This window comes from Uloborus diversus, chromosome 6 (assembly GCF_026930045.1).
Source record: "Uloborus diversus isolate 005 chromosome 6, Udiv.v.3.1, whole genome shotgun sequence".
Lineage (NCBI taxonomy): Eukaryota > Metazoa > Arthropoda > Arachnida > Araneae > Uloboridae > Uloborus > Uloborus diversus.
In genome coordinates, this window is record NC_072736.1 from 74,553,003 (window position 1) to 74,567,515 (window position 14,513).

At 36.0% G+C, this 14,513-nt stretch overlaps 1 protein-coding gene across 3 annotated transcripts in view; it reads left to right on the top strand.

The window, feature by feature from the left end:
* The first annotated feature begins 11,869 nt into the window (after positions 1-11,869).
* The window catches only part of LOC129224332 (kinectin-like), a 65,972-nt gene continuing 63,328 nt past the window's right edge, over positions 11,870-14,513 (top strand). For all 3 annotated transcript variants that reach the window (XM_054858770.1, XM_054858771.1, XM_054858772.1), the window contains exon 1: positions 11,870-12,005. The gene's annotated coding sequence lies outside the window, so the exon portion shown is untranslated. The remainder of the gene's footprint in view (positions 12,006-14,513) is intronic.

The window sequence follows — 14,513 nt, forward strand, 5'->3', positions numbered from 1 at the left end:
CGCAGAAGTGGATTCCGGGGGAAGATGCTCAGGAACGAGCCGCACCGGTGAGTGGTGCTGCTGCAGAGGCCCTTGATCCAAGCTGAAAAAGAAACCACAACATCAAGTACTGTCAAGTGAGAGCAATAAGCAATCGTGATTGCTTAGTAATAATAAAATAATTTGAATTCTGAAATTTTGAATTCGAATTATGCTTTCAATGCAATCACGAGTTGCGACACGACCCTACTCATTGGAGGTATTGTTACTAGAAACGTCTCCTGTCCCCCAAACCTGCCGCTCCTCCTGGGCCGAAATGGGAAGATTGGGCGCCGAAGATTGGGCGCCGAGTATTGCGCCGCATATTAGGCGCCGGGAACATTGGGCGCCGATCGTTTTGGGCGCCGGGAACTTTGGGCGCCGAGCATTTTGGGCGGCAGGAACTTTGGGCGCCGAGCGTTTTGAGCGCCGGGAACTTTGGGCGCCGAGCATTTTAGGCACTAGGAACTTTGGGCGCCGGCAAGCGAATTTTGAAACCCTCTCAATTACAGTGCATTGGCGAAATTCGGAAGCTGCAAAATTGGTTGGCAAGAATTTCGCAGTGCTGCTCTTTGTGGAGAACAATATGCTGCTTATGCTCTGCTCAAGCGCCTCTGCTTGCAACCTGTCCGTTTGAAAACAAAGTTCATTGTAATAGTCGCGATTGTCATAAAGTTCTGTATTTTTAAAATTCTGAACGATATTCTTGGTCTAATTAAACAATTATTTGAACACAATATGTATCAAGTTTTTAAATGTTGCAAGTCGTGTATGGATATTACGCTAGTTAAATTTTGTACTGAGACTTATAAATTTTGTTTACAAATGCTCCTTATGCAGTCGTGAAAGCTTGGCTTCATCTTCATACGTTATGGCTTTCATATTTTAACTCGTATTATATTTAAAATCCTTGAAACTTATGTTTTGTCACATACAATCTTATTTTGTGAAACAACCAAGAATTTTGTTAGCGTTACTAAAAAGTTATGTTGTTGACTAATATAATGTAAAAAATATATGAATTTTTTAGGATATATTTGACATTCTTTTAATTCAGTATTGATTCAATATATTTTAATTCGTAAATATACTTCAGTTTGATTCTTCTGTGTGTTGAAGTTACGCATAATTCAAATTGCAGACGATATCCCTTTTATATTTTCCGAAAAATATTAAAATGCATTTTACTTATGAGTTAAAAACTAGTTGGGTTGTGGAACAGTCAAAAAATATTAAGCATTTTTCCTACCTTTCCTGCAATCCTACTGGTGATTAAAAACTTAAAGTTGAAAATAAAGAATGATAACGGAATATCATATCAATTTATTTTAAATACTAATAAAATCTCGGTTGTGTTTCTTTAAAAAAAACCCTATATTGTCCCCTCAAAGCAACAGTAAGATATCTTAGTGTCATATCTGTGATTAGGTATGTTACTGTTGTTCTGAAGCTATGATGTATTTTGGTTTTGCACTAAAAAAATCCAAATTTAGACCAAAATATCTAGGACAGTATCAAAACAAATAAAAAAAAAATTCTAAAGATGGAATGGCAGATCTACCATGTTGCAATCGTAAGGGGCTCCCAGGACCATAAGGCTATAAAGATGATTCAAAATTGCAGCCTTTTTTTATTTTTTTTACTTAGTTCTATGATAGACAAAGACTTAATAAACTTTTTAGAACCATCAATATTTTGAAATTTACCAAACTAAACAATGATATGGGCTGGTCATTTCTCAAGAATGGAAAATGACAGAGCTGCGTTGACGGTCTTTAGTGCGGTCCCATTTGGACAGCGACCAATGGGTAGACCAAAAACAAGATAGGTCGACTGTGTGGACTCTGATTTTGATTTCATTAAAATCAAAAACTGGAGGTCAACGACAAAGAGGAGGACAGCCTGGCTTGATCTCCTGAAAAAGGCCAAGGCTCGCAATGGGCTATCCAATTATAATGATAATTACAGACAAAGGGATCCCCAAAAATATATTTCAATGGGCCTCTTAAACCCATAAATCAGCCACTGAAAACTAATCTTCTGGTAACTCTGAAGTAATTTGAAGTGAATATTTACCAAATACTTGAACTACCTATAATCTGTGAAAAGGTAATCTTATACATATAAAATCTGAGTATCTATCTATCTATCTATCTATCTATGTCCAAGCTTCTTCTCCCGAACGACAGTGAACTGACCATCGAACCAGGTATCGATGGATTCGTCATCTTCCCGTCTTCATGTTTGGCTATTTAGCATAATCCTCCGATAATAATTAGCGGAGATATCAATTAAAAACTATTAATTATGACTCTTAGATTTCAAAATCAAATCCCTATTTTTCGAAGGCTTTCCTCCATTCAAATTATTATTCAGTGCTTCAACTCAACTTTCCGGATGAACGCTTTTATTAAAATTTACAGCGTGAAGAAAATCATTGAGATGAAAGATCTGTTGCCATTTCTTTTTCTCGAATATAAAGAAATAAAATTAGGCTTTTGTTTTAAGGCTTTTCCTGTAATCAGGGTGTTTAAATTGTTTACTTTTCGATTATTTTGCCGTAATCTGCAGCAAAATTTTGCTGTTTTTTTTTTTTTTTTTTTTTTTTTTGTTCAAGCCTGATTGTTAAATACGCGTCACATGACATAACTTTCATTTTCGAGGAGAACCGTGCACGTCGTAAAGTAAATGAGTGATTTACAAGTTATTTGAGTTCTTTGAGGGTTTGTACCTGGAAAACGGATTGATGTAATTCTTGTACGACCATGTGGATAGAATCCATCCAAATATTTATCTGAGTGGTATGTTGCATTAATAAACACCCGGGCAACGCCGGGTAGTAGACTATTTTATGTAAAAAGCGGATTTTTATTGTGCATAAATATTTCCGATATAGTCTATCAGACGTAATTCAGTTTAACGTGAGTAAAGATTATAGTTGATAATGCATATATTTTCCCCTTTTGTGCTGACTGAAAATGTACTCATAACTTGTATCATTGATAACGATTATTAACGTTGATGAGGTGTTTTGGCAAAAATATGTTTTACTGGTGTTTTGCAAACCTTGCTTTACGCGCATTTATTTATTCCTTAACGCGTTAGAAACTAGTGTCAGTGTACTACAAAAGCATCAACTGGACTGCTCTTACATTTTTTAGGTAGCCCGTGCAACGCCGGGCACGCAGCTAGTTGTTTCTTTTTCACAGTAATTATAACAATTGGTTAAAATCACATTGGTTTGCTCAAGACATGAATAAGTACAGAAATTCTTAATTTCTCAGTATTCCTGAACTGCTAATACTTCGTACAAGCAGGCTTGTCATTTCGAATTTTTCCAGGGTTTGAGGGGTGGGAAAGGGTGTTTACTCAATGCAAATTTTATTGCAGAAACTACAACCCCTTATATGTAACATTAATTTCTCAAAGCTAGGGGTGAGGCAATTGACCCTCCTAAATGACAGCCCTGCTTATAGGAAGTTTAAATTTCGACGGGTCAACAAGATGCCATGTGTCTGCCTGGTGTAAACCTAACCGGCAGCTCTGTAATGCTGTGATTAGGATTTGCGTAGCCTTCACAATATTCCTAGGTTAGTTTTGCCCCAACTATAGTGGGCCTAGCTTGGAATCTAAGTGATATATTTATGGAGGGCTGAAAAGAATAAGGTTTTGTCAAAATGTCTTCTGTTGTAAGGTTCTTCATTCATAAGGACGTAAGGATTGGTAGGGGCACCATGGGCTCTCACAACCCTTTGCACTGAATCTTATTCAGCTCCCTATTCTGCACAAAGTATGAAGTTGAGAAGACGATTGAATGTCATGGAGAAGCGTGCCATATCTTGAGCTCACTTTGGCTTCAGATCTGGCCCTTCCCCCAATTTTCCTTCCACTTCCACAGTACCATGAATTCAAAATTAATTATAATGCAAGAATAATTAGCTGCAAGCTCCTTCTGCAAACTTATATGGATTGCTTTGAACCTAAAAAAGAAAAACATGGGTGACTCACATGTTGTAGGGTGCTTACTTTGGCTCAAGAGCCTCCCCCCTCCTTTCCCCCGACTACCAATCACTTCTGAAGTGCTCCAAATTCAGAGTTAATTACAATACAATATGAATAGCAACCCCTTCTGCAAGTTTTCTGGATTGTTTCACAGGCCATGAATGTAAGGGAAAAAAAACGGAAACGAACAAGTTCAAAGGATGCAAGAATGTACTAGCCAAGGGCACTCACTTTGGCTCCCCTCCCCCCTCTAATTTAACTATCACAGGTGCTATGAATTCAAAGTCAATTATACAATATTTGCTGTAAACTCCTTTGATAGGGAACATTTTAATATAATTAAGATTTTGATGCAATCTGCAAATTGTTATCAATTATCAGTTCATTCAGGCAAAATTAACAAGGCCAAAAAAAAAATTTTTTTTTTTAGAGCTCTGAATATATTATTATCATTAGCATACAAATGAACTCACATCTATTAGACTATAATGATTTAGTACAGTTAAGGAGTGACACAAGCTCGGAGCATAAAACAATCGAAATGGAACAGCTTACAGTTCCTGGGGCCAATGACTACTGATTGCGAGTAGTTGGTGGTAGACAAACGTGTCATTTCAATTTTTTTCTAGTAAATGGGTGGGGGGGGGGGGAGAGTGTGCAAAGGCTGACACTGGCTCAAATTCTCACGAGCCTCACAGAGCATAGGAGCAGTGACTCAGCATCTTCCCACCCATCCTTTCCCTTTTTTTTTTTTTTTTTTAATAAAACTAAAAACTGAGACAGATGAAGGTGAAATTACAAAATAAATGAAAAGGATTATATTCTTTCCTGAGATAAAATGTATTTCTTAGATCATTAAATGGTAGTATTTTTTACAGATTTTCTCACGACATTTTTATTGTTAAAAAACTTTATGAACTAACCAAAATCTTCAACATTGTTCAGAGAAAACCAATAAATTAAAACATCAACAACATTAAAACATCAAGAGAAGCACACTCAGGTCGTATTTCAGTTACTATTCTCAAGAATATAAAAAAAATCAACAGTCAAAGAAACTCATTTTGAAACAGCATGTATTATCTACCATGTTTAAATCTGTTCTGCGTCTCTTTCGATGTGAGTTTATTGCAAATGTTTACAGCAAGCAGAATTTTCCAAACATAACAACAATACAGACGTAAATTAAGATTCAGAAGAAACCCTATGAAAACGGAAATATTTCACAACACAAAAACGGTAAATCGTGAAAATAAAAGGAACTAAAACTTTAAACAGAAATATTTCGCATTGCAATTTCTACCTCACAATTTAAAGGGGCGGCTCTGTTTACATTTTACTCGGGGTTGCTTTAATGTATCCCAGGTTACCATGCTGTTTAATAGAACGCGCTCGTTTTTATTTCTCATTTCGCCAATGTACTGTAATTGGTTTTGTTCGGCAATCCTAACCGGTCGACCACTGAGTAACCGGATGCTAACCGCTGCGTTCTATCATCAACCGCTTACCGTATTAATATGTTGATAAGTTGATTGAAGCACGTGATCATTACATGTCACGTGATCGAATCACCGGTAGCTACCAGTTGAGCTCGTCGAACGCAAGGAATGCTTGCGTTCGACGAACCTCACCGGTCGACCGGTTACTAACCGCAGCCTTCTATGATCAACCGGTTACCATTCTAAGCAGTTGATTGGAGCACGTGATCATTAGCTGTCACGTGATTAACTAACCGGTAGCTACCGTAACGTAAGCATTGAGAGCGTTTCAAAATTCGCCGCCGGGAACATTGGGCGCCGAGCATTTTGTACGCCGGAAACATTGGGCGCCGAGCATTTTAGGCCCCGGGAATACTGGACACAATATGCTCGGCGCCCAAAGTTCCCGGCGCCCAAAGTGCTCGGCGCCCGAAGTTCCCGGCGCCCAAAATACTCAGCGCCCAAAGTTCCCGGCGCCCAAACTGCGGCGCCCAATCTTCCTAGACCGCTCCTGGGCGGTTGCGTGTGAATAGTGGTGTGTGTAGGCGTGCGCGTGCGTGCTGTGCATGCGTATGCTTGTGTGCGTAGACCAGACCTGTGTGCATGCACGTAGGCGTGTGCGTGAGTTTGTTTGTGTGTGAGTGTGCATGTGTGCGAGCGTGCGTGTGTCTAGGACACTTACCTGGGTGCTGCAAAGGTTCCTGGTCCAAGCTGAAAAAGGAACCAGACACCAAGGGCGGTCAAGTGAGAACAAAGCAATCGTGATACACCAAGGGCGGTCAAGTGAGAACAAAGCAATCGTGATTGCTAAAAAAATATATATATAAAAAAAACGAAGACTTATTGAGAGCGCAAAAGAAAGAAAAAAAACAGAAGGTGCACGAGTTTGAGGGTTTATAAGAGGATAGCACATAGGTTAAAGGGTGCAAAAAATGAAAGAAAGAAGGAAATAAACGAAGTCACACAGCACAGATTTGAGGGTGCACAGGTTCGAGGGAGCGAAAAAAGGAAATAAAACAACGAAGGCGCACACGTTCGAGAGCACAAATGATGTAAAAGAAAAAAAAATGTTCGAGGGCATAAAAAATAATAATAATAACAAAACATAAACAGGTATGGAGGCACAAAAAAAAAAAAAAAAAAAAAAACATCAACGGTGCTCAGGTTTAATGGCGGAAATAAAAATAAATAAATAAATAAACACGAAGCAGCTGAATTTCAGGGACGCATAAAAAGCAAAGATGCACAGGTTCAAGAGAGAGTAAAAAAAAAGAAAGAAAGAAAGAAAGAAAAAGTAGCCAAGTGGCACAGGTGTAAAGGCGAAAAAAAAAAAAAAAAGCAAGAAAGAAAAACGAAAAAAAAAAAAAAATTTTAATTTGAATTCTGAAATTTTGAATTCAAATTATGTTTTTCGCAATCACGAACAGAGACAGGACCCTACTCATTGGAGTTATTGTTTCTAGAAACGGCTCCTGTCCCCCTCAAGTCTGCCTCTCCTCCTGGGTGGTTACTTGTGCATAGTTGTGTGTGTGCGTAGACCTGTGTGTATGCACGTAGGTGTGTGTGAGTGTATGTGTGTGAAGTCGTGTGTGTGTGTGTGTGAACGTGCGAGTGTGTAGGACATGGACACCTCCAACCAGGAGAAGCGGATAGCTTAAAACCGGAGCAGTCGCGCCGCGCCGCTAGCAGAGGACGGTGGGCGGTGGTGCTGCAAAGGCTTCTGGTCCAAGTTCAAAAAGGCACGGACACCAAAAATGGTCAAATGAGAACAATAAGCAATCGTGATTGCTCAAAAAACGAAGGCGTTCAAAGGCGCACAGGCGGAAGTGCGCATCTGCTATCGGGCCAATGAGCCAAAGGGCCAGTCCGCCCCTGATTATTGTAGGTAGTTTCTTGAATACTAGTTTTTTTTTTTAAATCAGTATAAATGGGGAATGGGGGGCATGGTTTAAGGAGCAGAATTCGAAAGGGTACTAACTATTGGGATTTGAGTAGAAACGGAAATAGGGTGGCTCATAAGAGACAAGATTTTAACAGTTGGGATTCAAACAATCGTGCAGCATTAAATAAAAGTAAGATGGGCTTGCTTAAGGTTTTTTATACAAATGCTCGTAGTATTAGGAACAAGATGGAAGAATTGAAAAGCATAATTATAGACGAGAGGTTGGATATTATTGGAGTTACCGAGACATGGGCTACCGAAAGTGATGATGATTTATTATCTTTTGCTGGGTATAATTTGTTTAGACAAGATAGAGTAGGTAAAAGAGGTGGTAGGGTTTTACTTTATGTCAGAGATACTTTAATTTGCAATGAATTGGCAATTAATGATAAACCTAATGAGATTGATATGATTTGGCTGGAGTTGATTAGTAATAAGGGCAAAAAACTACGTTTAGGGAATATTTATAGGCCACCCAACTTAAGCCAGGGTCAAGACGAACAGATGTTTAGTATCATTAGTGACATTTCTAGCAAGGGGTCAGTCATCATAATGGGGGATTTTAATTTTCCAGGAATTGATTGGAATAATTTTTACCATAAATAGCAGAGAAGAGGAATTTTTGAAAGTAATTGGTGACTGTTTCTTAGATCAAATTGTAACTCAGGGTACTCGACAGGACGCGATTTTGGATTTAGTTTTCTACGACATGGAAGGCTCTGTTCAGGGGTTATGTGTAGGGGAACACATTGGAGATAGTGACCACAACTGTATTAGGTTTGGGATTAAATTTGATATGCGCAAAGTAGAGAATTTTAGGTTTGTGCCCAATTTCAGAAATACTGACTTTGTGGCACTTCGGCAGAGTTTGAAAGCAGTTTTTTCTTCTGGATTGGACAATAGCGATGTGAATCTTCAGTGGGCAGAGATTAAGGAAAATCTAGCGAATACGGTTAGGGATCATGTTCCTTTTAGGAGAAAGGGTGTCAACACTAAAATTTGGCCAATGTGGTTCTCCAGGGATGTTTTTTACATACGCTAATTCGGGGAAAGTTCGAAATAGTCATAATGGGCCACTGGTTGATGAGCACGGAATTTTGATTTAGGACGATGGTGATATTGCTAATGTTCTTAATAACTTTTTTTCGAGTGTTTTTAACGATAACTGTATCTCAACAGTTGACACCAACAAGACACAAGCTATAGTACAGCTTGAGGACTTTGTATTTTCCAGGGAGGACGTTTTACTTTATTTGAAAAAAATTAAAGAAACTAAGGCTCCGGGACCTGATAATATTTATCCGAAAATTTTAGTTCAATGTGCAGAGGAATTAGCAGATGTAATCTAATCGCAAACATTTTCAATGCTTCTTATAATTCGGGGACAGTGCCAGAGGACTGGAAGCTGGCTAACATTACACCACTCTTCAAGAAAGGGTCTAAAGGGAGTGCGGGAAATTATAGACCTGTGAGTCTAACTTCGGTGGTTTGCAAAATTTTTGATAAAATTAAGATAGTAAATTTTCTAGAGACTAATAATCTATTGACTAGTTTTCAGTACGGTTTCAGGAAAGGTAAATCTTGTGCAACTAATTTATTACATTTCTATGACAAAATTACCATGGCTTTGGACAATAAGAAGCCTCTAGATGTTGTTTACATTGATTTTCAAAAAGCTTTCGATAAGGTACCCCATGTTGCTCTACTTAGCAAATTAGCTGATATAGGAATAGGAGGGAAAACTTTCATTTGGGTAAAAAACTGGCTGACCGGAAGGAAACAAAGAGTAGTTGTAAGGGGAAATTATTCTAATTGGAGTGAGGTCTTAAGCGGGGTTCCTCAAGGATCAGTGTTAGGGCCTGTTTTGTTCATTGTCTTTATGAACGATATTCACAAAAATATTTCTGGGAACATGAATTGTTTTGCTGATGATGTCAAAGTTATGGGGGACTATAGAAAATGAAGAACAAGCAAATCAGCTGCAAGAGGATCTAGATCATATTACGGAGTGGGCTGATAAATGGGGTATGGCTGTTAATGTTGGGAAATGTCAAGTGTTACATTTAGGGCATGGAAATAAGTGTACAAGCTATCATTTGCAAGGTTCAGTCATTAGTCAGGCAGACAAAGTTACTGATCTGGGGGTCTTAATAAGTCAGGATTTAAAGTTTAGCCAACAGTGCAGCATTGCTAGCAACAAAGCCAACAAGATGCTTGGGTTTATCAATAGATCTATTTCAAATAAATCTAAAGAAGTTCTTCTGCCCTTATATAGAAGTTTGGTAAGATCCCATTTGGAGTATGCTGTTCAATTTTGGTCTCCTTATCTTAAGAAAGACATTAATGTATTGGAAAGGGTTCAAAGGCGAGCTACAAGGCTAATAAGTGGACTTTCCCACTTAGATTATGATTCCAGGCTTAGAGGGCTAAAAATGTACAGTCTTGAGCAAAGAAGAGACCGAGGGGACATGATTCAGTTGTTTAAATTTATTGAAACGAAAGATGTTATGGGGCTAAAGTTTAGCACTGAAAACAGGACAAGGGGTCATTGTTTTAAGCTATTTAAATCTCAGGCTAACATGGATATTAGGAAAAATTATTATTTTAGCAGGGTAGTGGAACCTTGGAAGAGCTTACCGGAAGAGGTGGTAATGAGCAAAGGAGTAGACAGTTTTAAGAGGGCCATTGATCTTCACTGGGGATTGTAAATTGACTAGGACCAGTCTAGCTGGGCCCAGAGCCTGTTGCTGGTCGTCACTTTTGTATTTGTATTTGTAAATATTCAGTTTGGGTGATAACTTATATTTTTTTGACGTACCGCCTATTATTCGCAACTTCAACAAACTATAGGGGGCGCTGCAGCCACTGTCTAATGGCCGATGAAAAAACTAAAACAAACGCACGCTGTAACATATAAATTGCTTCTAAACTTAGGAAATGATAGATATTTTTGTTCGCATGTATGATTTTTTGTTCTTTATTCATTTGAAAAGATTTTTCAAAGTCTTTTGGTTATTTTGACCCATGTAGAAAGAGATTAGAAATCAAAAAGTATTACGAAAGTAAAAAATTATGCAGAACACACAATAAGTTGTTCTGAAGCAGCCATTTTCACAATGTTGAATTCGGAATTCGTAAATTTTTAGTTCGCTTCGAACGGCATTTTCATTTTGTACCGTTTTTTCTATACATTAGTAGATATTAAGTTCAGTTTCGTGACATTTCCGGCATTTGTTGACATTTTTTTCACATAGTGCACATACGTGACAGACTGTCAAGAGTAACGTTTAACACTAGATAATTTATTTCTATGACTATATGATTGGATATCAAAAGAAATCATGCATTTAATTCATTCGTCATGGAAATGATTTACCTGATATGCGAAATCTTGTGAAGATACATTATTCTTTCACACAATTTTAAAACCATAACCCTATAAACAGATTTTTGGTGAACTTTTATTTTTTATTGTTCAAATTCTTAACGTTCTTTCTGGATTTTTCAATCTGTTCTGCGATAAATATTTTCAAGAAAATTTATTTGCATACTGTCTATTTCAGTAGGATACTGTAGTAACAAAAGTTATTTAAATCATTTATGTGGAATTAGGTTAAGGAAAAGTGTCCAGTCAATGTTGTTAAGTTCGTTTTTTTTTCATCGAATTGATAAACTGATATTTATTCAAATTCACTCAGAACAAGATAAATAAAATGTGTACTCACAGTTTATATCAGATATTTTTGATGTTACGCTGTTGCGGATGACGATTCCAAATGATGAATTACGCAAATAAAAAAAATACACATATCAAACTATTTGTTTTGCCCAAAATGAACACATGGAACTCAATGTTTTAGTTTTGTCGGCAGTTTTGTAAATCTCCTCAAGGTAGCGTATTCGAGCGCTGGAGTTGCGAATTAGGTTTACTATGTGTTTTTATTTGTTCCAAATTAATTTTATTGATTTATTTTAAAATTATTTAAAAAATCAAAATATTTTTAAGTAATAATTTAAAAATGCAGACTTTGTACTGACTGGAGTCCCTGTAGTACTGACTAATATAAACTGAGTTCGTGGCGAAAAGGCCAAGTTTTCTTTAAAAATTTAGCTGGAACATAATTTTTTTTCGCAGATCGTCATAATATATACTAGTTGGATGAAAAAAAAGACAAGTTTCTTTTTTTGTAAAGATGTCTTTTTCAGATTAGTCAGAAAGATTGATGGTTGAAACATTGCTGGCAATCGCCATCTTATCCTATTTAGATTCTCTCGCCGCCAGATAGCGCATTGGTTACTTTCAGTTCTTAATGTTGGGTTCAGATTTTGCTTTAAAGTCTCCCTCTATAATATTTCGCACTCCATTCCATATGTTATATTTTGATCACATGATCTTCCTCAACCAATACAATTATTTGTCTGCATCTTCCCCGCGGGAGGTTGTGCATCGCTAGCGACCGGCAAAAAACAAATTTCCTATAAGATTTTGAATGGAATTCTTATTAGTTGGTCTAAATTATAGTTTCTTTACATTTCAGTTTCTTTAGATATATTTGCAGCTTTGTGTAAGTTATGATATTTTGTGTTTTCCATTTTTGCGAAAATTAATATTGATGTAAACACTTTATTTTTCAGTATTGCGCAGTAAATGTCTTTTTATTGTTGCGTGCTGAAGATTTAATATTATTTTAAATTGTGCGTAATGCTCTTTAAGTTAATGTGTAATACAAGTTTCTTATGAAAGGGTTCATATTTTTTTTAATTGTATGAGCTTGAAATTTTGTTCTTTTGTATTAAAGTTTGCTATTCTTTTTTGGAATATTTGTTGGATACAATGCGAACGAAGGAAGTATATTTTCTATTTTGTTTCATTAATGTATTTTGTTGTGTTTATAAAGTACTAAATTGTAATTGAAGTGATCATAGGTCCGGAATTTCCGCCCTTGTCCCTTTTTTTTATAACTTATTATTTGGTCCCAAATTTGGAATTAGTTCCGAAAAACCGTTTCTGAGTAGCTTAGTGATACTTAATTCTGTACAACTAAAGGAGTATTTTAGATATTATGAACAGCAATTGGATTAGGGATGGAAGATAGCTTAAAATACACTTAAAAGGGTATTGGGGGAACCACCAAAATATGATGTTTTGATGAAAAGTGCACTGACTTTTTTAAGATCAGAAAAGAAAAAAGATGATTGAAATATACTCATGCTTCAGAGATTGATAAAGCATGTTCAATAAAATAATTTAGAAGGGTTACAAATGGATTATTTTGTTTAAAAATGATTAGGGATTGTCGGGCATCATTAGACCAATCTCATTTATTTTTGTACCATTAAGTATTTTGATTTATTACCAGCAAATGTTATTTAAATAAGATGGAGCTTGTTGAAATAGTCTTAATAATTTTAATGTTATTGATATTTTTTATATTAATTTTTATTTCAGTAACAAATTCACTAATTTTTCATTGTTGAGTAATTTTCTTATGTCTGAATATTTTTTTTAGATGGTTTTAGGTGATGAATAGAGTAACAAATTGAACTCCTCTTTTTAGTTTATCATTATTTGTAGTTTTTTTATTTTTTTACCACAAAGAAAAAACATTGACTGCTTGATGACATTTCTTCAGACCAAGTGCATGGGGCACATTGGTGCACATTTAAAACCCCTCAAAATCTGAAAACTTTTAGAATAATGAGAAAACAAATATTGTAGTAAAATAAGAAATAACAACGTCAAAAAGCACAAATTGCAGATTACTGCAGAGCTGTGCTTCAACGTTATAAGGAATGCCTTTTTCAATGCAAAAGAAATGAGCTTATGGATGAAAAGATTTTGTCTTTTGTCTGATGCCTTTTTACCTATAAGCTCTTTTTTTTTTTGCATTGAAAAAGGTGTTCCTCGCAACTCTCTTATAATCAGATTAAGATTTTGCATTCTTAAAATGAGAGTGAAAAATTTATTCTAGTGTAAAAGTATAAAAATAAGACAAAATGCAAACAAACAGCAATTTCATCTTAAAAAAAGGAAAATGTAATGAAAAAAGCAAGCATGAGACCTTGTCAGCCTAGTCTGAAACTAGGGGCCTGTTCTTTGAGGCAGGGTTCCCATAGGTCCCCAAAAGTCCTTATAAAGGAACTATTTTCAAGTATTGTTTGTAGGGGTCCTTCTAAAGCCCATATTTTGTTGTCAAAAGCCCTAAAATTTTATCCCCAATTTTTTTAGGATTTGTGTCATTCTGTGTCAAAAATCAATGAAAGAAAAAATCTCAACTTGACTTCTCAGATTTTCATGAAACTTTTAGAAACCTTACTCTGAAGTTTTAAATTTATCTATATGTTTAAAAAGTCTATCATTCATAAGTGGTGTGTTATTAATTTTTGGAATTCGTTAAACAGCATTGTTTTTTACTTGCCAGCAGTGTCTTAAAGTGTTTGATTCAAGTTGTATAGAAGCAATAGAGTTGCATAATAACTCATATTTTAAAGGTACTTACATGTACTTTAATTTGATATACAGAATAGAATTCGTGGATAATCCGCAAAGCAAGTAGAAGACTATATTAGTCTATGCAATAACTTTAGATAGATCAATAATTGTTGCATCTTAACTAGGGGTGTTCTCATTCTGCCGTATACTCTCACATTTTTTTTTTTTTTTTTTACTTATAGCGTATGCCCTCAAGCTTCAAAAATTTTCATATTATGTATATGATCGCATGCACATATTGTACGTAATGGATTTTTGCGAGCTAGTCTAGTTACCCTCAGAAAAATTGATGGGAACATACTGGTCCTAACTGAATAACATTGTGTAAAAAATGTATGTAAAAGCTAAAAAAGAATCGCTCATTATAGCAAGTGAATTTTACACATATGCAAGCAAATGGTTCAAACAGATTAATTGAAACACATCAAACTAGGTTATAACTTAAAATGCATAGGGGAAAGGAAGGAAGTTTTTTGAACAAGATTGGTGCAGTTACTTGACTACACGCATAAGTCACATGGACCTAAAAATCAATAATTATAGCGTAGATTTTAAACAGCAAGTAGTGTAGATCTAAAAA